Source organism: Zalophus californianus, chromosome 9 (assembly GCF_009762305.2).
Source record: "Zalophus californianus isolate mZalCal1 chromosome 9, mZalCal1.pri.v2, whole genome shotgun sequence".
In the NCBI taxonomy this organism is placed as follows: Eukaryota; Metazoa; Chordata; class Mammalia; order Carnivora; family Otariidae; genus Zalophus; species Zalophus californianus.
Genome location: NC_045603.1, coordinates 94584121 through 94609766, shown reverse-complemented (window position 1 = coordinate 94609766; position 25646 = coordinate 94584121). Strand labels below are relative to the sequence as shown.

Below are 25646 nucleotides of genomic sequence, written 5' to 3'. Positions count from 1 at the left end.
CCAAAGGAAGACATTTAAAGGCCTGTGTGTACACGTATCCTCACTTAGAACTGCTCATGGTGGCCCAAACTGAACTATAGGCACATGGCCAAACATACCCACCCACATGCAGTGACTCAAAGCCATGCTTATACCCTTGCACCTACATATCACACTTAATTACAGAGCACAGTGTGGTCATTTGGATATAGTATGACCTTCTATTACATTTCCTGAACAAGGTTCATTTGTGTATCTTTATTTGGGCATGGATACTTTAAAGAAGCTAGGCTTAGTAACAACAAGAAACCCAAAATAATTGAATGCTAGACCAAGGAAACAAGCGTGTAGGGCTATGGTGAGGGCCACTCAGTAGATTGCTTTCCAGGCATTTGTACAATAAGCTCTTTCCAACTATTAGAGTTTGGCTAGAGACATATGGAATATATGAAATGCGTCCAGAATTTTTAAGGTGAACACACCAGGCATACCCACCCCCATAGGCATGGAAGCCTATGTAGGAAACCTTACCACCTCTAGAGCCCACCAAAGCCCTTATATCAGAAGATGCTCATACTCACTTGTAGCAACAATATTCCTCTCACATTGCTTTTCTCTCTGCAGTTAAATATTCAATTACCACATGACTTTGCCTGTCCACTGTGTCAACCTGAGAAAAGACATGCCTTGATGCCAGAACTTTCTAGGATGACTCTTCCTATTGGTTAGATTCTAACCTATCAGTGCTCTTGACCAACATTTCTATACAATATGACCAATACTCTACCCCTTCGATTACATCTAGACAGTTTTCTCACTGCGTTAAGACAAAAATGTAAGGGCGCCTGGCTGGCTCAGTCAGTAGAGCATGCGACTCTTGGTCTCGGGGTTGTGAGTTTGAGCCCATGTTGGGTGTAGAGATTACATAAAAATAAAATCTTCAAAAAGAAAAAAAGAAATGTATACTGGCTACTCTTCTCTTACCTAGACTGTAAGGTCCTTACATATATAAAACATTATTCCACAGTTCTCTCCTTAGTGCCATGTATTACTAGTATTACTGGAAGCCATTGGAATCAAGGATCCAGTAAAGTTGGGAAATTGTTTATTCTGATAATTCCATTTAATGGTTGGAAAACATGTACACAGCTTGCCTATAGTTTTACACATACCTACATCTAACAGTGCCAAATCTCCTCAGGCAGGGCTCTAATTAAAACAATATTATTCCCTCATTTGTGGTTATCATTCCTTATCTTCTCTCTTCTCAATCACTTCTGACTTTCTGTTGGCATATTGAAAAGTTCAGCTCCCTTCCTGAATTGAGAATCTAGAGTAGGAAATAGCACAATGAAGAAGGAGATACAATAGGAAGAAAATGAGAGTGAAATGAGGGGTAAAGTTCAGCCCAAATCTTCACAAGATTACAGTCTGGACACCACACAAGTGAATGGTTATAACTGAAATTAAGCTAATTGTAAACATAAACTCTCCAAACTCTTACACAGAGGCAGAATGCAAGCATAACACCATGCCCCATCTTTATATCTGTTTCATTACACACAAACACAGTTTTGGTTGCAAGAATAACACAACTCCTACTAGCAACACTTCTGTCCGGTGAGCACAGTATAATCTCCCAGATACAGTCAACAATTTACTCAGGAGTATCCAGAAGAAATTCTTCTTACCAAATACACTTACAAATAGAACTTTAAAAATTAGATCCATTCTCCTGTATTCCATCTGCCTACGTGGTGTGAGAAATTCCTTGATTGACCTCTGTATAACACCTGGTGCCATCACCATAAGATACGATTAAATGTTACACCAGCCTCACCCTCAACCTCACCACCTGTGTATCAACACAAGTGGGTCCACCAGCCATGTTCTTTTTATGAAGACAAGTGACCCACTCACCCACATGGATGCCACACTGGGTAAAGGAGTTACTAATAGCTATGAGCTCTGAGGCAGAGGACTCAAAGAGTTCAGGTGAGAAGGGTGAAATATATGGAGGTAGTAGCCCCCAGACTGAGGCAGTCCACCCTCTACCTCACTCACCTTCTCTTCCCCTCCCCCTTCATCCTTATCCTTGAGCAGTCTAGTAAAACAAAACAAAAACCAAAAACCATTTACTGGAATGAACATGTTAAATTGGAAATGAGAGGGGCGCCTGGGTGGCTCAGGTCATGATGCCAGAGTCCTGGGATCGAGCCCCACATAGGGCTCCCTGCTCAGTGGGAAGCCTGCTTCTCCCTCTCCCACTCCCCCTGCTTGTGTTCCTGCTCTCGCTGTGTCTCTCTCTGTCAAATAAATAAAATCTTAAAAAAAAAAATTGGAAATGAGATAGAAAAGAATTGCTCAGATCTATCTACAGGATTCCAAAATTACTTAAGCTTTAACATTCTGAAAAGCAAGCTGTCCTTCCTATTTTCAGCTCCAATAAACATGTTGAGCAACTACAATATGCCAGGTATTATGCTAGGCACTTTCACACAAAGGAGGAAACTGTGGCTCAGAAAGATTACGTTCTGAATAAGCCAGGGTTAAAAAAATTAAAACGGAGGCTCCTAGGTGGCTCAGTCAGTTAAATGTCTGCCTTTGGCTCAGGTCATGATCCCAGGATCCTGGGATCCATTCCCCTATGGGGCTCCTTGCTCAGCGGGGAGCCTGCTTCTCCCTCTGCCTGTTGTCCCCCTGGTTGTGCGCTCACCTGCGCTCTCTTGCTCTCTCTCTGTTAAATAAATAAATAAAATCTTTAAAAAAATTAAAACATAAAGAAGCAAGTAAATGACACAGCAAGTTTTCATACCCCAGTCTTTTAGTTACAAACCCGATATTCCTTAAACTACTTTACTACACATCTGTCACTCAAATGGACAAGACCAATAGTGTCAAGAAGGAATTATGTCAGAATCCAAAAGAATCATAGAAAGCATAATGCTGAAATCAAACTTCACCAACAAATACAACATAATTTGGGAAGGGCAGGTGAGTAGAATCTGCCTTTAAGTGTGTTCTCCAAGATCTTACAGGGGCACAGACAATGTCTGCATGTCTGTCTTCAAAATGTCTTCAGAAAATAAAGGTAGCATCAGAAACTTTTCCTAGTACTCACCAGATCATGGAATCTTGGGTCATTTTCTTTGTTTGCTCATTGTCCTGGATCTGAGCTCAATCCTTTTTCTACCTTCTGCTTTTGGAGGGAAAGGATCTAGTTTCCAGGCCTAGCAAGCTTTCATTGGGAGCATGAGGCTCAGAAAGGTGCTAGAACTCCCAGGAGACAGGGCACTGGCCTAAGACGTAGAATCACCGTGCAGCACCCAAGGCTCCACCTTCCTCCTGAAGCACACTTGGTCAGAGGACAAAGAGTAAAGGGAAAGTACACTGAAGAGATGACCCTCTTTCAATCCAGAAAACCTGACTAGTGTAGATAACTTGTCTTGTGCAGCGTGGTATCGCTTAGTGAGGATGAGGCAAAGAGAAGGGGAGGTTACCCAGAGGGAATCCCTTGTCCTCCTGTTCTCAGATATTGAAGGATTGTGGTGGTTCTGATCTTCACCCTCCCCCACCTTCCTAGAAGCCCAGAGCTTGAAACACACTTTGAAAGGGTTGGTAGAGAGTCTCCTGTGGTGCCTGGGAATCCTGACCTTGTTTAAACAAAGGTCTTTTAACAGTTAGACTGAGTGTTATCAGCTTTTCTTGCTTCTTATTCTTACGTATCTATAGGAGTTCCTAAAGCACGTGCTATACGGTAGGGATGAAGAAGCTGAACTTCTATCCCGGTAGCTCCGGAAAAGTTTGCTTTATAGAGGAGCAACGTGATTGCAAGACAGGCCCCCTAACATCTAGGTAAGAATTTCAGTAATACTGTATGCCCCATCAAATTTTAAATATGATTACAGAGATTACATTTTACTTCCTTTGAGGTGTTACACAAATTCAAGACATTTTATTTTTATTATAATTATCATTCTATTTTTTGTGTTCTTGATTCCATAATTCTCCATCTACCACATTCGAACCTCAAAAGCCCAGAAATAGTATATGTATCTCAAATTAGATATTCTCCCACTGATTGTTTTCTCTTCCCAAGATCACTAATGAACAACAATTTCCCCAGCCCAGAATAAGGATTCTCAGTCAGGGAAAAGCCAAGGACACGCAGCTACCGCCCACTTCTAAACACAGAATCGCTTCTGATCCGTCTGCATCTCCTTTCTCCTACCTGATTGACACAACAGAAGACGTCTGCTCGGGGCTTCTCTCAAACACCTCACTGCTACTGTTGTCAGTCACAATGTGTTTCCAAGGATCAGTCCCCCTCTTTGCTACTCATCCTGCTAGACTTTTCATTCAGGGGTGGTGGGGAGACTTCTGGTATTTAAAAATCTTGGCAGTTTCCCCATAAATGAGGAGCCCCTTGTTGCTCTGCCGTTTCTCCAGCCTATCCTGGCACACTGCCCTCTGGTGGAGAGGGGAGCCACATTGTAAAGAACAGAAGGAAGACATTTTGGGAAGATTGCTGCAACACACACACACACACACACGCACGCACGCACACACACACTTTCTCTTACTCTGAAAAATGAGTCCCAGACTCAGGCAGGCAGAGAGACAAATGGACAGGGGATTTCACAATCAAGAAATCAGCTCAAATGCTGTTTGCCTCAGTGCTATGTCATACAGGGTGTGTCCCTATAAAGATTCTATACATAGAAGGTAATCCTAGGTAAACAGCAACAAACGCCTGGCAAGACGAAAAAGACGCTTCTGGGAACGTCACTCTGCACAGCAAGGAGCAAACAGCAGATTCCCTCGTTAGGAATGGGTCAGCGTGCTTCAGAGCTGAGCAGTCTGGAAGTTGGGAGACATGGAATCAGCACGGAGCTGGTGCTATGATAACAGAGTCAGAGGTTTGAGTTCTAGTTCTGGTTTGATAGGTGATTCATCAAGCATCCAGAGTATATAACACCTGACCTTGCCATGCCTCCTCTTCCTAGTTTAGGGAGCAGGACACCTCTTTCTCTCCTGAGGGCGGGGAAGAACCACAGAGAGCAGCAAGAAATGAATCACATCGGAAAAGGGGCCGGGCAACCAGCAAGACACCTCAACCAGCTATACCACCTTGCCTCTCAAATTCTGAAGGTTCCTTCAGACCGGCATCTTCTGACCCTTATCACAGCAGCCCCAGAAACTCTCCAGTTTCATTCCTATCCCGACCCTGCCTATAATTTCCTATGGGATAGTGGTAAGAGAAGGAGATTTGGAGTCAGACTTCTATTTGAATCTCAGGTCCACCATTCATCATGACTGCATATAAGTCACTCTCACTTTTCTGAGCCTCTGTTTTTCCACCCGGAAGTAAAGACAACAATATGTATCTGTCAAGGCAGTTGGAAGCTCTACAGGGTACTTGGTGTAAAATACCTAGTATAGTGTCAGGCCCACTACAGACAATCAATATGTAGTATTCTCTCCCTTCCTCCCTCCCTCCTCCACCTATCTCCCAGGCTGGGAGGTAGTCACATAGCTGTACCAATCAGGAAGCATCTATAACTCCGAATAAGAAAACAAAACACCTATTATCAAAATATTTATATTTGTGGATCTAACTATATTTAGTCCTGTGTGTGAAGAGGAGGTTAAAGCAATCACAAAGTTAATGTGTTTTAAATCTCTTCATATTAACTAGATATGACTTGACAGTCTAAGTATTACACCCGCTAGGCGGTTTCTGAATTGGACAATCATGTTGAGGAAGGGAGATTTAAACAAGATGGATCAAAGACCATAATGCTGTAAACTAAGGTATAAAACAGATAGAATGCTAGATAGTGATATATTATTAATTAATTAGTTAATTAATTCACCTCCTGTCCTAAATTTCTCAACTCCTTCTAGCTGGTTCCATTGATACCACCTATCTGCTGGCTACATTTTTACCCAGTTCCTGAACCAATCTTGATGGAGGCAGTAAGAAGAGCAATAGTCTCAGCTCCTTCTCCCCATTCTTCTTACCATACTCCCCCATCTGAGAAGATATAAGGTTGATCATTTTTCGCAAGGGGCATCCAGTTACTCATAGTTAATACCCGAGCACGGTCAAATCTGGAGTCCTGTTCCGAATGTCTCACAGGTGGGTAGGCTCTTACTGTTCTTCCGGCTTCAATCAATTCTCTTTCATTAGATAAGAACTTTACACTACAGTCTGGTTACTGAGGTCCTGCTACAAATGGAAAGGACCCCCCCACACACACACACCCTGATAGATACCCTGCTGGCTTGGCGCTTGAGTAATGGCCATCACCTCATCCCCACTATGCTTCATGCCCGCCCACACACCCCTGAACCTCTTGCCCCCACAGTTCTGCTCACATCCTATAAACCCAAGTTGCTTATTTTTGCCTACATTTGAGTCTATAACCGAACTGTCCGCCTTTACCTAGAATTCACCTCCATAACCTAGTTAGTTTATCTCAAATCACTCACTCAGACAAGTGACCCTGAAGCTGATGAGAGGTAAGAAAAGTCACCCAGTGGATACAGGCAGAAGGGAGATCACTCAGGGTCATAAAAAGAATAGTTGTAAGGCAGTAGCAGAGCTAGAGAGAGGGGTGGTTCAGGAAATAAACAGAAAAAGGCTGGGAGAAAGTTTAGGTAGCTTTCCTAAGATGTTTAAGTATGAATGAGAGAACTAAGTTGAGAAGTTCAAGGAGGGCTCATACAGTAGATTTGTTTGGAAACTTAGGGCTCCAGCAAGATGAGGAAAAGAACTGGTGACATCTCAACATGCAGTAATCTCTCGTTCTAAAAGCAAAACAAAATTGGGGGGGAGGGGCATGTCCTAGGCCTGAATATGTTACAAGGCCTAACACACAAAATGACATTGAAAAACAGAGAGTAAGATTAATAGAACAAATAAAGATCCCAGAAGTAAAATACATATTTAGGAATTTAATATAAAGAAGTCAGCATGAAACAAAACAAGCAGATTCTCTAACGTGGTTACACATTAAGAATCTTGTAGGGAGCTTTCTAAAAAATACCTATGCTAGGGTTCACTGCCCCCCACCTTGGAAGAGATTGTGATGATTATGAATCCCATAATTATGATTTCACCTATCAGCATTGGAAAAAGGGACTATTTCCCAGGAGAGACTAAACTATAGCTAGGTTGAGAACTATTGAGATTGATTATTATTATGTGGGTTATGCATATTATGATTGCTCGTTTGGCAATAATAATTTCCATCCTTGCTCCATTCCTATGCAAAATTAAATTTTAGTTGTAAAAATAATTATGTGTTTTAAGAAACAAAAAATAACAGTGTAAGTTATATTGGATTGGTGAGGACTTAGTAAGTTTAAAACAGAAGATTCCTGGGGCACCTGAGTGGCTCAGTTGGCTGAGCACCCAACTCATGATTTCAGCTCCAGTAGTGACCTCCTGGTCATGGGATTGAGCAGCCCCCAGCAGGCTCCACGCTTAGCTCAGAGTCTACTTGCTTCTCTCCCTTCCCCTGCGTGTGTGCTCTCTCTCTGTCAAATAGATAAATAAAATCTTTAAAAAGAGAGAGAAAGACTCCTTCCAATAGGGGAAAAAAAAATCCCAAAGAAAGGATCAACCAGTGAATAAAAACAGAAAATCTATATAACTTAGTGACATAGTAAGAAATCACTAAAATGACAATAAATAAATGGTCATGAAAAGTGAAAAACAAAAGAAAACCAATACACCAAACTAAAATGTTTAACAAATATGGAAGAAGGGTAATGTAAGATTAAAGATGTTTACCTTAACTAGTAATTAAATAATACACATTCAAGTAAAAACAAGATGCAAATTTTTTTCTCTAGCCATAGAAGAAGAAAAAAGTGAAAGAGAATTATGATGCTCTGAAGAACCCTATTTAAAAAGCCCACTCTAACATATTAACAGGGAATCTAAATTTCTACGTTTATGGAAACAAATTTGGCATGTAAGAAAAGAGCCTTAACAACATTCATAATTTTGACCCAGTAATTTCTCTCCCAAGAGTCAATTATAAAAGGATTTTTTTTTAAAGATTTTATTTTTAAGTAATCTCTACACCTAACATGGGGCTCAAACTCACAATCCTGAGACCAAGAGTCACACACACCACCAATTGAGCCAGCATCCCATAAAAGGATTTTTTAATGAAAGATGTTTCTGAACATGCAAAAAAATTTATTATACTATTATTTATTTCTTTTGAAAGCAGAAATAGGCATGTGCTTCAGAATAATCCCAGGACTTGAGCAATGGAATTGTGTGGAGGATATAAATGAAACACGATTGGCCATGTGTTGAAAATTGTTAAATTTGGGTAATTAATAATAGGTAGTCATCCTACCATCCTACCTATTTGCGTGCTTTTGTATATACTTGAAATTTTCTACAATAAAAAAATCAAAAGTAGAAATAAATTTTCATCAAGAAAAGTGGGATGGTTAATTTTATGTGTCAACTTGGCTAGGCCATGGCACCAATATAATTGATCAAACATTATTCTAGATGTTTCTGTAAAGGAATTTTTTTTATGAGATTAACATTTAAGTCAGTGAACTTTGAGTAAAACAGACTACCCTCCATAATGTGGATATGCCTCATCCAATCAGTTGACAGTCTTAATAGAAAAAGACTGACGTCCCCAAAAGAAGAGGAAATTCTGCCAGCATATTGGACTTAAACTGGGTCTCCAGCCTGCTTGCCTACCCTGAAGATTTTGGACTTCCCAACTATCCACAGATTCTTTAAAATAAATCTCAATGGATACATAGATACATAGACAGACAAACAAACCTTCTGTTGGCTCTATTTTTCTGGAAAATCCTAACTAATACAAAGAGGGATGTCAAATTTTTATACAGCTATACAATGGATACTATAAATAATTTTATGTTCAAGTTCATTAATTTTATGCTCAATTTTATATTCAGTTAAAGTTTTTAATAAATGTTTTTTTAATGTTAGTAGGTAAAGTAATATAGTCAGATTTAAAATTCATCAGGCTTGGGTGCCTGGGTGGCTCAGATGGGCGTCTGGGTGGCTCAGATGGTTAAGCGTCTGCCTTTGGCTCAGGTCATGATCCCAGGGTCCTGGGATCGAGTCCCGCATCGGGCTCCCTGCTAGGCGGGGAGCCTGCTTCTCCCTCTGCCTCTGCCTCTCTCTCTCTGACTCTCATGAATAAATAAATAAAACATTTAAAAAATAAAATAAAATAAAATAAAATAAAATAAAATAAAATAAAATTCATCAGGCTCTAGTTTAATAAAGTTCTATATTGGCAGCCATGTTTTAACATTATCTCTGTCTCTCTCTTTCTGACTCTGTCATTTTGGGCAAGTTTTATCACATCCCTGGGTTTTAATTCCTAATTCATAAAATAACAGATCATAATCCTTGAACTGCCTAGTCAGAGACGTTCTGGCAAGACAAATAACATATGACAGGACTTTAAAATTTTAGACTAAAAGAATTTTATGGATTTCAGAAATCCAAGGTAGAATTATCATGCTCCCCCTTTCCCCTGCCCTCGCATGCCTACGGCCCTCTCTTCTGAAGTATCCTTGCTGCCCACAGTTAAAGCTTTTTGATAATAAATGATTTGGAGTTCTGTTAAGCTGCTGTTAAGGCTTTGGTATTTCAGAGAATTTCAGGCCAATTCTACTCATTATTCCATCATTTTTTTGATCATACATTTTCTCCTCTCATATATCAATACCAATAATTTTTAGGAAGACAGATTGATGCAGAAATGAGATGCACTTTGGAGAAAAACCTGAGATCAAAAGAACATTAAATAATACTATTTCTATACCAGCATGGATTCAAATATAATGAGGCTCTGGCATTAATCTTTACTTTGGCTTCAGCTGCCTTCTGCCCTAGAATTGGTCATATTTTCCTCACCTAGATTACTTAATAGAAAGTTCTAAGAGAAATGAAGAATGAAAAGAATCTCAGGGTGCCTGGGTGGCTCAGTCAGTTAAGCATCTGCCTTCAGCTCAGGTCATGATCCCAGGGTCCTGGGATCCAGCCCCACATCGGGCTCCCTGCTCAGCAAGGATTCTGCTTCTCCCTCTCCCTCTGCGTCTGTGTGCACATGCTCTCTTTCTCTCAAATAAAGGAATAAAAATATTTTTTTTTAAATTCTCTCCTAATACAGGCAAAGGGGATATGAGATCTCAGTTATGGCCCTGGGTTAGCACAATCTTGTGTGTGACCTTAAGTAAGCCAATTAACATCTCTTTGTCAAAGGTTTGTATATAAAGCATCATGAAATATACAGAGTAAAGATATAAGGCATTATAATCATTTTTATTTAGTATCCAAGAAAGCAAAACTATGATAAAACCAAAGCTATATAACATATATTCACATAGAAGAGAATTCAGAAGTGTAAAACCAGAGGAAAGGCGGACAACGGAGTTTGTCTCCATCCTTTTAAGTAAGAAATGTAATACCTTCTACCATCCCCTCAAAATGGCTATGTAATCTAGTCCTTCTTTGCTACATGTTGACAGAAAGAATCAGATCTACAGAAAAGCTAGGAATAGTAAATGCGCCCTACAAGGATGCCGAAAGCGGTTTAAAACAAAGGGATGTGAATATTGTTAGAAATACCTGCCACCGTCCTGGCTTCTTGATTTGTTTTGGGAATAAAAATGTGGCAGTGATATGAACTTTAAAGATTGGCTTGGGGGCGCCTGGGTGGCTCAGTCAGCTAGGCATCCGACTCATGATTTCAGCTCAGGTCATGATCTTAGGGTTGTGAAATCGAGTCTCACGACAGGCTCTGCGCTCAGTGCAGAGTCTGCTTGAGCTTCTCTCTCCCTCTCTCTCTCTGCCCCTCCCCCCACTCACGCTCTCTAAATAAATAAATAAATAAAATCTTTAAAGATTTGTTTGATTTTATTTTGAAATGAAAGAGGTAACAAGATCCCAATAGAGATAGGAAGAGAACAAAGATCGTAACTTTATTATCTAAATCCAGAGGAAAACCCTCAAAATTTTTGCCTAATATTTATTTAAATTGAACAACAAAAATTTATTAAGTACTTTTCACCATCCCTTGCTCTGGTTCCCTCCTCTATATGTCTCCCCAAATACAGTTTTGGATCTTTTCAGGACACAGGAAAGGTTAAATATAGATATTGTATCCTGGACCCATATTATCTCTCCCTCCTTTCCCACTAAACTCAGTTCCTTTCCGTGAGTCAACGTGCAGCAGAGTTCGGACAATAAACCAAGTGAAGCAATCTGCTTTGGACTCTGCCCTGTTCTGCTTCTCCTTAACTGTCATTTATGGGTAGCATAGCTTCCTTAATACTGGTTTTTGCTTCCCGCTACAACCTAGCACATTTTATGGCATGTAGTTACAATGACAAACATTCAAATGGTGCTCCCCATGTGTTAGGCACTGTTCTAAGCACTTTACATAGAGATGAAGAAACTGGGTCACAGAGAGATTCAGTAACTTGCTCCAGATCACACAGCTAGTAACAGGGATTTGGAATTCCCAGGTTGTGTGGCTTTGGAATCTGTTTTCTTACATTATACCATCTTCCTAGCAGATTCTTGAAAATATTTTCTCTTTTCTTTTTTCCTTTCTTTTCTTTTTTTTTCTTGCAAAATTAGAATTACCTTCAATATTGCTTTCTTTTTGATGAAGATATAATTCACATACCATAAAATTCATCCTTTTTAAAGTGTATAATTCGGGGCGCCTGGGTGGCTCAGTTGGTTAAGCGACTGCCTTTGGCTCAGGTCATGATCCCGGAGTCCCGGGATCGAGTCCCGCATCAGGCTCCCTGCTCAGCGAGGAGCCTGCTTCTCCCTCTGACCCTCCCCCCTCTCATGTACTCTCTCTCTCTCATTCTCGCTCTCTCAAATAAATAAATAAATCTTTAAAAAAATAAAGTGTATAATTAGGTGGTTTTTATATTCACAAAGTTGTACAACCATCACTGCTATCTAATTTTAGAATATTTCCATCATGGGGCACTTGGGTGGCTCAGTCCTTAAGTATCTGCCTTTCGGCTCAGGTCATGATCCCAGGGTCCTGGGATCGAGCCCTGCATCGGACTCCCCACTCTGCCGGAAGCCTGCTTCTCCCTCTCCCACTCCCCACTTGTGTTCCCTCTCTTGCTCTCTCTCTCTGTCAAATAAATAAATAAAATATTTAAAAAAAAATAGAATATTTCCATCATTCCCCAAAAGAAATCTGTACCAATAGCAGTCGCTCCCCAGTGCCCACTCCCCCAGCCCCTGTCAATCACTAACCTATTCGCTGTCTCTAGGGATGCGTCTATTTTGAACGTTTTATATGAATCGAATCATACAATCTGTAGCTTTGTGTCTGGTTCCTTTCACTTAGCGTGTTTTTAAGGTCACCGATTGTATTAGGGTTCTCTAGAGAAATAGAACGAATAAGATATATAGATATACATAGATATGCAGATATGTAAGAGGAGATTTATTACAGGAATTGGCTCATGAGGTTATGGAGGCCAAGATGTTCCGCAGTCCGCTGTCGGCAACCTGGAAAGTCAGGAAAGCTGGTGGTACAATTCAGTGTGAGGCTGAAGCCCTGAGAACTGAGGACCACTGGTGTAAGTCGCACAGTCTGAAGGCCAGAGGATCAGGAGCTCCAATGTTGGAGGGCAGGAAAAGATAGATGTCCCATCTCAAGAGACAAAGTCACCCTTCCTCCACCTTTTTTGCTCTATTTGGGCCCTCGGCAGGATGGATGATGCCAACCCACACTGGTGAGGGCAGGTCTTTATTCAGTCCATTGATTCAAATGCCAATCTTTTCCAGAAACGTCTTCACAGAGACACCCAGAAATAATGTTTCCCAGCTATCTAGGCATTCCTCAGCTCAGTTAAATTGACACATAAAATTAACCACCACAGTCTGTGGTCTGAGAAGTTTTCTTCTTGTGCAAACCTGATGCCACGCTCTCTCAACCTGTCTCTCCCTCTCTCCCTTTTCTCTCCCCCAGTTCACTTCCACACACCTCGCACCTGCCACGTTGTCTCCCTCAACTGTGGAAATCCTTCCAATCCTCAGATCGATTTCCTGGGTATTCCAAGTGATCTGACCGCAGTACAGCTGTGTTGAGGGTCGAGGAAAGCCCCAGGTCCCCCTATTTCTCCACCATCAGAACTCTGCCTCCTAACCATCACATCCATGTTGTAGCAAAAATCAGTACTTTATTCTTTTTTTGTGGCTGAATAATGGTTTTAATTCTTAAATTTAAGTTTTTGACCTATTTTGAGTTAATTTCTGCATATGTTGTGAGGTAAGCATTCAATTTCATTCTTTTGCTTGTGAATATCCAGTTGTTTCAGCACAATTTCAGTGTTTCTGTGTTGCATGTGAATATCCAGTGTGTCCAAACAATTGTTTTGATACTGTGTAGAAAATCAAATGGCCACAGGTATGAGTTGAAGACTCTCAACTCTGTTCCACTGGTCTATATGGCTATCCTTATGCCATCAGTACACAGTCTTAATTACTTAGCTTTGCAGTGTTTTAAAATCATTAGATATGAGTCTTCCAACTTTGTTCTCTTTTTGATGATTGTTTTGGATATTTTAAGACCCTTACATTCCAATGTGAATTTTAGAATCAGCTTGATCATTCCTGTAAAAAAAAAAAAAAGCCATCTGGAATCTGAGTAGAGATTACATTGACTATATAGATCAACTTGGGGAGTACTGCCATCTTAACAATATTAAGTCTTCCTACCTAAGAACACAGGATGTCTTTTGATTTATTTAGATCTTTAATTTTTTCAATGATATTTTGTAGTTTTCAGTGGACAACCCTCATTTGTTGTCGATGCTAACATTTACAGTTCTGTGGCCTCTAAAGGTTAAGCCAGAATTTGTGTATGACTTGGTGATATCACAGAATGTTCTGTCTCTAGAAAATCCATTCTAGAACAGGTTGGACAATACATGCCTCTTAGAGGCTGGCCAGACATGCTATCTATGTCTAATACCATAGCATACTAAAAGGCCACTACTGATCCTTCTCATATTTGGATAAATGCACAGACCATAGAGCACCATATTGTGTAGCTCTTAGTGTCAGAACCCAGTGTATTTTCTTGGATGAGCCTGAGTTCGTCTAATTTCTCAGGTTGCCACAAATTGGTAGGATTAGAGATGGTATCCAAAGAATGACATCTCTAAATTTCTATCAACATAAATACTTCTTCATATTTAATCTATGGAGAACACTGCTCCCTGGGCACCCAAAATATGTTTGATTGAGGTTTAAATAAAAGCCACAAAGGAGCAGCCCCCAGTATCACTGTTAAATCCTATAACTCTGGTGTAAAAATACAAGGATTTCCATCTAGCACAGAGAGTTCTATCCCAGGGTTCAATGAACTTCTTTTTGTGAGTGAATTATCTCACATGCTATCTGAATATCTATAAACCCACACCCTGTGGCCTTGCTGACACTATCAAATCTTTATTGGCCATCTGTTTGTAGTTAATGTAAGCTCATACTTTGATTTTTAAGTCAGCTTGCCTCCATTCCCCAGTCAATGCTAACTCAGTGGATTAAAAATAATCAACTTTAATATCAGCCCAAGAAGAGCAGACTTGGAAAGATAAATGTGGTGGTAAAGGAGTGGTGCTTTACAGATAATTATAAGATCACATTTGATTTATTTATATTTCTTTTTTCCCAGTCCTACAGAATTGGAATATTCCTCAAAGCTATCTTCAGTTTTATAATAGAAAGCCACTTCAGAATACTCCACAGCTGTCTTAACAACTTCATACATGGAAACTAAGGTCTGAGTGATCAGGTGACCTGCCCAAGGTCAGAAGATCTAATCAGATGTGAAAGCTCCCGATCTAGAACTCCAGATTAGGCCATCCTAAGAATGGAATGTGGGTGACGACAAGAAGGACAGGGAGTGAAACCCAAGTCACCTGGTGATACGGGAGATGCTTGGGCTTCAAGAACGGATGCAAATATGACAGGTTCAACTCTCAGTATCAAAAAACCATTCTATTCCCGTGCTGTAAATGTAGTAACCACTGCAGTGCCTTCTGGGCTGCTATAGCCACACCCCCTGCTAAAGAAACAATAGAAAGAGCAGCCCCACTTTCCATCTCTTATTGTGCCTGAGGAGCAGGCTATGAAGTGCAACACACACTCCACAAATGTACAGGATCCTGAACAACCAGAAGAGCCCTCTGAAAGCAACAGGAAAACCTCACCTCCACAACTTACCAATGAGGAAACTCGGGCACACAAGAGAGGTGTCTTCCAACAGTGAGCACTCAAGCTAAGGCTACCATTGTGTGTCTTGAATCTGCATCTCATGCTCTTTCACTACCGTTCTCCACCATTCAGAAGGCTGGCTGGAGATTTGACCCCTTGTTTTTCAGTTAAGTTTTGTAGGAGTGAGGATAAGGAAAAGGATCCTAGTTTTTAGAATTCCTAATGCACATATACTTTCATGGTTTCTTCCACCTGCTGGATCTTTGGGCTGTTTAGTGTTTGGACCAGGCTCAGAAAATCTACCCCATGCATCTCCAAGGTTGAAGACTAGAGACTTCACATTCCAGTTATGTTTTCATTGCGGGCACTGCAGGGCTTTCAGAATACTCTAGTGGATACTTTATTTCCTTCTTCTTCCTCTGCCAGAACTCATTTTGATTCATACTAAGATAGCAGCCCCCCAGAACGCTAAAGGGATCAGGCGTTGATACCTGTGGGTAAAGACCACAGAGGTAGGAGGCAGGGCAGCTGCAGGCCAGACTGGCTTGATTTGTGGAATCTGCTTATAAATCTGATGGAAAATAAGGCAATGGAGATAAATATTTAGCATTCTTTTAGCCTTCCTCCTCTTTCCTTGAACCACAAGCAAGCCTGTCACTTCTACTACTCAGATAAACAAGCCCTTTCCTGCTGCCTTAGCCTCTAACTGGCCAGAAGGAGCACTACGTTGGGGCCCAGACTGAGCATGTGGGCAAGGGCCAACAGGAGCTTTTCTTGCCTGGGCCAAGCCAGTCCCATCTGGCTTAAGAGGGACTTTGGAGAAGTTGATCCAAAGGATCCAAACTAGGGGTGGCTTTGACATACAACTGGCCCTGATGGTTGAGTACTATCAGAAAAACGTGCTTAGGGGGCGCCGGGGTGGCTCAGTCAGTTAAGCGTCTGCCTTCAGCTCAGGTCATGATCCCAGGGTCCTGGGATCGAGTCCCGCATCGGACTCCCTGCTCAGCGGGGAGCCTGCTTCTCCCTCTCTCTCTGCCCCGCCACCCCCCGCCCGCTCATGCTTTCTCTCTCAAATAAATAAATTTTTAAAAATCTTTAAAAAAAAGAGAAAAGAAAAACATGTTTAGAATCAATTTCTCCAAACTCCAAATTATCACCTTTCACAAATGTTTTTCATCATTCAGTTGATAGCATAATAGGAGTATAACATACATAGTGTCTCCTGGAGTTCTTCAACACAAAACTCTGCATTTACCCAACACAGTACAATTGGTTAAATCATTCAAAACTGAGGAGACAAAAGCTAATAATTTTGAAGCTTTCTCCAGAAAGCAAATTGGCTTAAAATATGAGCATTATATGTTCATTATTGAGATTTACCTATGGCCATAACATATATTTTGAAACAGTTTTCTCATAAGCTTGAGAATCTGCTACAATTTGTTGTCGGTAGAATTCTAACATAGCCTAGAACTATATACATATAATAATTTTAGTTTAGGCCAGTGTTCTGGAAATAGCACCACATTTCTGTCTTTTGTAACCTGACATTAAGCACCACTGCCATTTACTATGGCTGAGGCTATACGATGTTAACAGCTATAGCAGGAAAATTAAAACAGGCTTCCTTTTCATTTATAATTTTTGCCAGTAACTTAGTCCATAAAAATCTACAAGTGCAGGTTTGAAAAATGTAATCACTATCTTCAAGTTGATTTGCTCACGGCCGTTATGAAGAAAATTAGCTGTATGGATAGGTGGCTACCGCCAGAAAGATGGCAATTATACCTGAGGAAACAGAATGAGTTGCAGGTGGAGACAATTCTTAGAAGTTGGGACACGACAGAGACTGATGAGGGCTAAAGAAGGCAGAAGCTTCGGCAGATCCTTCCGTTCCTGAAAACTCACCCCTTACAAGTCGCATTCACAACATGATATAGCTGGAATCTAGAGTAGCCAACTCAGCTGGTGTTCTAAGCAGGAGAAAGTAGAGAAGGGCATCTGAGCTGAGGGGGTAAGAGCAGTACCCTCAGGAAAAGAGGCTGAAGTCAAGGGATGGGTGGGAACCCCTTCACCCCATCCCCACTTTCCTTTCTTGCCCAGAGGTGAGTGTCTCCCCAGCTAAATTCTAACCTAACCCCTCATTATTTTCCTAGTTAGGAAACTCAGAGAAATTGTAAGAAATTCGAAAATAAAAGACTCATTTTTTTTAACCTGGGAAGATTCCCCTGAGGTTTCCCAGTCTACCTCAACCCTTCATTCGCTAAGGGCGGGGTGGGGGGCGGTTTTGAGGTCATGAAGGACACTGAGGTAAATCATAAAAGAGTGAGCACAAAAAATGTGCCAGAGCTTCAAACAGATTTCAGATCCCTGCACTCAGGACTGGACTTTTACCACTCTACACGGATGTTTGTGCAAGTAGGTGCTTTGTGGGTGCGTGTGTGCACTCATCTCCCTCTACTTTCATTTTCCCTGTTAGAAACTGGGTCCAAGAAATGATATGCTAATATAGAGCATCACTCATCTGTTATTATCTGGCTCTTCCCAACCAGATGGTAATTTCCTGGAGGGCCTGGTCAGCTTCTTTAGGTCCTTCATTAGCACAGCCCAGAAGTAGGCAGAGGGCAGTAGCCACATCTAAAGTCAGAAGTATGGTGGGCAATTGAGACTGGCTAAACCTAGCCTGGTGGGAAGGACAGAATGAAGTGAGAGAGACAGACACCTTCATGAGAATAAGAATTTCAGGACTTCGTCTACTTTCTTTCTTCATTACTGTATCCCTTCCACTAGACCAGTGTCTGACACATATCAAAATTCATGTTTGCTCAATAAAAAAATAACTATAATTTCACCTATAACATTGAGGGACGCCTGGGTGGTGCAGTCAGTTAAGCATCTGACTCCTGATTTCAGCTCAGATCATGATCTCCGGGTTGTTGGGATCAAGTCCCTCATTGGGTTTCCCACTTGGCAGAGAGTGCACCTGAGATTCTCTCCCTCTCCCTCAGCACCTCCCCTCCCATTCTCTCTCTCTGTCTCTCTCTCTCTAAAATAAATAAATAAATCTTTAAAAAATTAAAATATAAAAATAGCACTGGATCTAAAAGAAATTTTTATAGAAAAATAACCACTACAAATAAACTGGGTATAAATAATTTAATTGTAATGCCAAAAGTACAAGTAGGGCTGGGAAGTCGTTTCTAACAGTGTTAGATAGGAAGTATCAGGGTTCCCAGCTCTCTGCTCAGTGGGAACACATTTTTAGTTCTATCATTAGGCAGGACGCTGGTTTTCTCTATAAAAGGGATATAAAGGTCTTTGCTACACATAGCAAGCAAAACGTTGATCCGTCAGAGTGAAAATAGGACAATAAACCCAATAAAGAAAACCCAGTCATTGAAAGCTCAGTGTGGCTGGCAGATAACGGCCCCTAAAAGACATCTATGTCCAAATCTCCAGAACTACGAATATGTTAGTTTTTAATCGTGTTAACATAGCAAAAGGGAATAAAGATTGCAGATGGAATTAAGCAACTGACCTTAAAACAGGGAGATTATTCTGGATTATCCTGAGAGTCCGATGTAATCACAAAGACCCTGAATGTGGAAGAAAAAGGCACAAGTATCACTGCCGGCATAAGGAGTGGGAGAAAAACGACATGGCTTTGCAGACGGAGGAGCCCCAAGCCACGGAACACAGGCAGTCTTTAGAAGCTGAGAAAAGGCAAGAAAAAGGATGCTCCCCTAGAGCCTCCATCAGCAACGCAGACCTGTCTACCCATCTTAGACTTCTGACTTCAAGAACTATAAGATAAAAATCTGTGTTGGTTTAAACCACCAAATGTGTGCTGATTTGTTACAGAAGCAGTAGGAAACTAACACACTCGGGGCGCCTGGGGGGCTCAGTCGGTTAAGCATCTGACTCTTAATTTCAGCTCAGGTCATGCTCTCAGGGTGGTGGGATCGAGCCCCGTGTCAGGCTCTGCACTGGGCGTGGAGCCTGCTTAAGATTCTCTCTCTCCCTCTCCCTCTGCCCCTGCCCCTACCCTCACCACCCACCCCCCTGCTCAGCGCACATACCCTCTCCCTCTCTCTCCTTTAAAAAAATAAAATAAAATAAAAATGGAAACCAACACACTCAGTTTAAAACAGAACTGCAGAATCACAAAACTCCCTGGAGGAGTTTGGAGCACATGCTTACAGGAGCTGGTTGCGAAGAGTTGGGAAAGGTGGGAAAACAAAGTTTCTGCAGAAGACAACTGAAATACATGTGCTCGACTAACTTTGAGTGTGCACATAATTCAAGCACAAGGAACTGTTATGGGTTGAAGTGTGCCACCCCAAAATTCATATGTTGAAGTCCTAGCTTCCAGTACCACAGAATGTGACCTTATTTGGAAATTGTCATTATAGAGGTAATTGAGACAAAAGGAGGTCATCCAATGTAACTGGTGTCCTTTTATTTTTTTTAAAGATTTTATTTATTTATTTATTTGACAGAGAGAGACACAGCAAAAGAGGGAATGCAAGCAGGGAGAGTGGGAGAGGGAGAAGCAAGTCTCCTGTGGAGCAGGAAGCCCAATGCGGGGCTTGATCCCAGGACCCTGGGATCATGACCCGAGCCGAAGGCAGACGCTTAACGACTGAGCCACCCAGGTGCCCCAACTGGTGTCCTCTTAAAAGGCAGAAATTTGAAGACACATATGCAGGAAGGATGCCGTATGAACATAAAGACAGCCATCTATCTACAAGCCAAAGAAAAAGGCCTGGGACAAAGCTTTCCCTCCTGGCGCTCAGAAAGAACCAACACTGCCAACAGCTTGACTTCAGACTTCTAGCCTCCAGAACTATGAGACACTAAATCTCTATTGCTCAAGCCACTCAGCTTGTGGTACTTGGTTAGAGCAGCCCCAGCAAACTAACACCGTGATAAACGCACTGAAGAAAGGGTGTACGATTTTCACTAAAGCAAAACAGGTGTGCAGTCCTATTGAATTTTGCTTTCTTGAGGTTCACAGATACTGTGTTTTTTACAAACTGCAGGTTTGTGGCAACCTTGCATGTTTTTCAACATTTGCTCACTTTGTGTCTCTGTGTCACATTTTGGTTATTCTCACAATATTTCAAACTTTTTAAATTATTATTTTATTTGTTACCGTGGTCTGCAATCTGTGATTATGACTCGCTGAAAGCTCAGGTAACAGTTAACATGCTTTTAGCAATAAAGTATTTTTTGAAAGATTTATTTATTTATATTGGGGGGAGGGAAAGAGTCTTTTTTTAAAGATTTTATTTATTTCTTTTTTTAAAAAGATTTTATTTATTTGTTTGTCAGAGAGAGAGAGAGCACAAACAAGGAGAACGGCAGGCAGAGGGAGAAACAAGCTCCCCGCTGAGCAAGGAGCTGGATGCAGGACTCAATCCTAGGATCCTGGGATCATGACCTGAGTCTAAGGCAGATGCTTAACTGACTGAGCCACCCAGGCACCCCAAGATCTTATTTATTTCTTTGAGAGAGAGAGAGCATGCGCATGAGAGAGAGCGAGCAGGAGCTGGGGGGAGGGGCAGAGGGAGAGGGACAAACAGACTCCCCGCTTGGCAGGGAGCTTGAGGCAGGGCTGGATCCCCATCGCAGGACCCCAGGATCACAGCCTGAGCCCACGGCAGATGATTAACCCACTGAGCTACCCAGACACCCCTAGGGAGAGTCTTTATAAAAAAAAAAGATAATTTTTTTCTAAGATTTATTTATTTATTTGAGAGAGAGAGAGACAGAGATAGTGAGAGAGAGCATAGGCGAGGAGCAGAGGGAGAAGCAGGTTCCCTGCTGAGCAGGGAGCCCAACGTGGGGCTGGATCCTAGGACCCCGGGATCATGACCTATCCGAAGGCAGATGCGCAACCGATTGAGCCACCCAGATGCCCCTGATAATTTTTTTTTTAAGATTTTATTTATTTGTCAAAGAGAGAGAAAGAGCACAAGCAGGGGGAGCGGCAGGCAGAGGGAGAAGCAGGCTCCCCACTGAGCAGGGAGTCCGATGTGGGTCTCGATCCCAGGATCATGACCTGAGCCCAAGGTAAACCCTTAACTAACAAAGCCACCCATGAGTCCAGGAAAGAGAGTCTTAAGCTGACTCCACACTGAACATGGAGCCTGGTGCTGGGCTCTATCTCAAGACCCTGAGATCACAACCTGAGCAGAAAGCAAGAGCCTGACACTTTAACCAACCGTACCACCCAGGCGCCCGAGCAATAAAGTACTTCTAATTAAGGTATGCACATTGTTTTTTTACACATAATGCTATTGCACATTTAATGGACTACAGTACAGTGTAAATATAACTTTTATTTGCACTGGAATCAAACATTTCATTTGACTCCCTTCATTACAATGTTCGCTTTATTGCAGTGGTCTGAAACCAAACCCGCAATATCTCTGAAGCCTCCCCAAACAGTTGACCCTTGAACAATGCAGGGTTTAGGGACACCAACCCCCTGAGCAGCAGCAAATAAGCACATACCTTTTGATTCCCCAAAAACTGAACTACTACTAGCCTGTTGACCAGAAGTCTTACCAGTAACATAAACAATCGAGCAACACTTATTTTGTAGATTATATATATTATATACTGTACTCTTATAATAAAGTAAGCTAGAGAAAACACTTAAAAATCATAAGGAAGAGAAACTACATTTACAGCACTGTACTGAATTTATTTTTAAAAATCCATGTATAAGTAGACCCACCCGACTCAAACCCGGGTTGTTCCTGGGGCAACTGTACCTCTCACTAAAAGACCAGGCTGGCCCCTCCCCGGCGGGGAGGAGTACTGAGGAGGGTCAGTCAGGTGGAGGGCATTTCAGTGTGTGCGTGCTGCACCTTACAGGACGCTGAGTGCTTGACTTCCACAACTGCTGATGGCTCTCGCTAAGTAGCAGGAAGAAAGCTTGGTCTGAAATGTACGAGGAACTCAGATGGCAAGAGGATTCCTAACAGAAAGAGGCCACGGTCACCAAAATGACAGGGAAAGAAAGCGGACAAAATGCGGACGAGGTTGACAGGGAGAAGGGAAAGAGGCACAGAAACAGAGAAGACAAATTAAGAAGAAAACAGAAATTCGGTCACCAAGAAATGGCATATCGTACAGTCATAAACATATAAAACACGAAACCCATAAGATGTTCCTTCCAAAGAAATACAGGTTCATTCACCTGGTGATTATTGTTCGTTCACATAAAATTCGAACCGCCGCTCACAGCCGTCCCACTCTGGTCCTCACTCTTTTCTTCCCAAACGTCCAGGTCCACCACTAGCTGCATCACAGCCATGCAGCGCCCACCCTTCCTGCCCCCCAACCCCAGTTCACTACCGTGTCCCTCCTCCGGCCACTCTGATTTCAGATGCAACTGGCTCAGCCAGAGGGGAAAAAACGATCGCTTTGGATACGACAAGGTGTGCCAGCCTCAAGGAAATGCCTTTCAGTCCCTCCTTCCCACTGGTGGGGCGTGGCTGCCGGCAAAGGATGGAGTTTGGGCGGGCTCCCCACAAAGGGAAGTCTGTGGGCACGGAGGTTTCCGGGACTCACCACACACTAGCCAGCAGGAAACCTCTGCTGAAACTGTAAAAGCTGCACTTGTTACTGATATACTTACTGAGTTCCTCCTCTAGTGATTGCTACATGGTCAGGTATAAAGGAGACGTTGAGTCCAAGTGAAAAATGGAAAGTCATATTATAAAGCGCAACAGCGCCACCTCATGCCCGACCTTATAGCAGCAGCCTCCATGGGTGCTGTAAAAGGTCCGGATTTGATCAGGATTTAGCTTGATGAGTCCTCTCCTGGGATAATCGCAACCTACAGGCTTTGCTGGGGAATCGCTAAGGAATAAATGGAAATACAAGTATCAGTAGTAGGTAATCTGTCACTAGCATATGCTTTCTAAATACATTCTGGGCTCTTCTCTAGGGATATAGCATAAATGAAAGTAGTTCTATTACCTGCCCACATGGAATTTACAATCAGAGGAAACACGAAAGAAAATACAGGGCTGAAAGAATTCCAAATTAGATACTAACACTTAATACAAGTTCTATGAATGAAATGCGGGTCACAGATAACTTAAATAGGGGACCAGTTTGCTCAGCACTGATAGTATACCAAAAAAGCACCTATTTACAACAGAAAGAATTTAGGTACAGTGTAATGTGAAGTATTTAGAGACTGAGGTACTTTAATTCTCTAGAGGCTTCTCTACTGAAATTTGTCTTCCTTCAGAGCTCTTTTAAAATTGGATGAACTGGGGCACCTGGGTGGGTCAGTTGGTTAAGTGACTGCCTTCGACTCAGGTAATGATCCTGGGGTCTTGGGATCGAGTCCCGAGTCGGGCTCCCCCTGTTCTGCAGGGAGCCTGCTTCTCCCTCTCCCTCTCCCTCTGCTGTTCCCCCCCCCCCGCTTGTGTTCTCTCTCTCTCCCTCTCTCTGTCAAATAAATAAATCTTTTTTAAAAAATTGGATGAACTATACTAAATGTCACTGAATTGTACATTTAAAATGGTTCATGGGTAACTTTATGTTATATGAATATTACATTAATTTTTTTTAAAAAAGGACGAAATCTCATCAGCCAACTGTTCTTCCCATCTTTTAGGTCATGATTGATTAATAAAAGCCGAGTGAACTGATCTGAGCCTCATATTATGCAATCTCCTACTCTGCTTTCCCAAGCATCGGAATCTCCTGAGGCAGAGGCTGGAGCTTGCTCATATTTGTAATTCGTGCAGCACCCTGTTAGACTGCTACATCCCCATTCTAATTTACAGAATTTTGTCTAAAAATCTCATTACTGTGAAGGAACTATTACAGTGATAGAAGTTACAACCTCTGGGACAGGGATTTTTTTAAAAAGCAAAATACAACAAAGAGGAAGAGGCCAGAATTTACTCTCCAATTTTATTGAGCAATTCAAATAAAAGATGAAAATTTTTTAAATCTCTGAGATAGAGAAAATTCTGGAAATAGCAATGCTCAGACCCAGAAACACCTAAGTACATACTAGATACAGTGCTAGTTAAACAAGGTATAAACAGAAGGTCTCATGTTTATACTCATGAATAGTGGCTAGATATCCGTTATTTCTTTTTTTCTCTACAAGTGTTCATTCCCTTATAATTTTCAATTATTGCCTCTTTCTCAAATGTCTGGCCCTCTGACTCATTTTCAGCAAAGCTTCTGTCCCACCATTCCTGCCAGGTGGTTATTTCTGCCTCACAGTTAATTCATTAAGCGTTGGTTTGAGTGCTCATTATCTGCTCTGCTCATGTGAAGTGTTGAACTGTAGGAATTCACATTGAAATACCCACCGGAGACCTCTTCATTCTGCAGTTTACTCCAGACACGCCTTCGCTATATTCTGCTCTCCTCGGAACTCCTGCAACAACCATCCGTTCATGTGTTACTTAGCACATTCTCTCTTGTTCTTCTGCACTTGTGAGGGATCCCCCGCTTGGAATCTGGTGCGGTGGATACTCCTGAAATCCATTTACGTGAGGCCTGGAGAAACCCCTGGGAAATCACTAATTATAAGGAAAAAGAGAGTCGGGGCAGGACTTACAACTGAGTCCTAAGGAAAGGAGACTGTAACTGTAACTGGTAGAGTTATTTCACAAAGCAACAACATCAACAAACTATATTAGACCCTGGGTAGCGTTGCTTTGGAACTGTTTCAAAGGCATTTAACACAGAAGTGAGGCAGACAGATTCTCCAACTTTATCTGAAAATGCAGCCCAGCTTCACCCTGGGAGGGCAGCGGCCTGCTGAAGCCTACCTGGAAGGCTTGCGCCGCACAGAGAAACAGAGCGATCCTGATGGGAGGCTGTAAATGGAGTCAGCAATTGTCTCTGCGGCAATGCCTGGCACCTAACTGGGGCTTCTCAGGCCTTGAGAGGACAGTAGACATGAGCAGAGTGAAACTAAGGCAGAAAAGGAAACCGGTAGACTCCACGTGGGAGCCGGGATTTGCATTGGCGAAAATTTACAATTTATTCCACTGCCCTGAGGACTCCCAGGGCCAGTTGAGGAACTGGTTTTTGAAACACTTCTGAGGTCCTGCAACTAACTAAGGACAAAGACAAAAGAACGTGGGCTATCACTATCAGTATGACCTCATGTTTAACCCAGGGTGGTGTGTCCTAGGAAATGTGGACTATGGGTATTTAAATTTGCATGCATACATTGTTTCTTTTTCTGTTGCCGAGGCAGCAAATTACCACAAATCCAGTGGCTAACACAATACAAAATTATTATTTTACAGTTCTCTAGGCCAGAAGTGGAACATTCATCGCTCTAGGCTAAAATCAAGGTACTGGCAGGGCTGTGTTCCTTTCTGGA

The 25646-nt window shown here is 41.9% G+C and overlaps 1 protein-coding gene across 2 annotated transcripts in view; it reads right to left on the bottom strand.

Annotated features, from left to right (window-relative positions):
- The window catches only part of STYK1 (serine/threonine/tyrosine kinase 1), a 40833-nt gene extending 18139 nt beyond the window's left edge, over nucleotides 1–22694 (bottom strand). Inside the window, exons 1-2 of one of the 2 annotated variants that reach the window (XM_027595558.2) lie at nucleotides 22473–22694; nucleotides 18801–18858 (exon numbers count right to left, since the gene is read on the bottom strand). The gene's annotated coding sequence lies outside the window, so the exon portion shown is untranslated. Of the gene's footprint in view, nucleotides 1–3100; nucleotides 3277–18800; nucleotides 18859–22472 lie in introns of those variants that run through there. The other variant, XM_027595560.2, reaches the window with a different exon arrangement.
- Between the last annotated feature and the right edge of the window lie 2952 nt (nucleotides 22695–25646).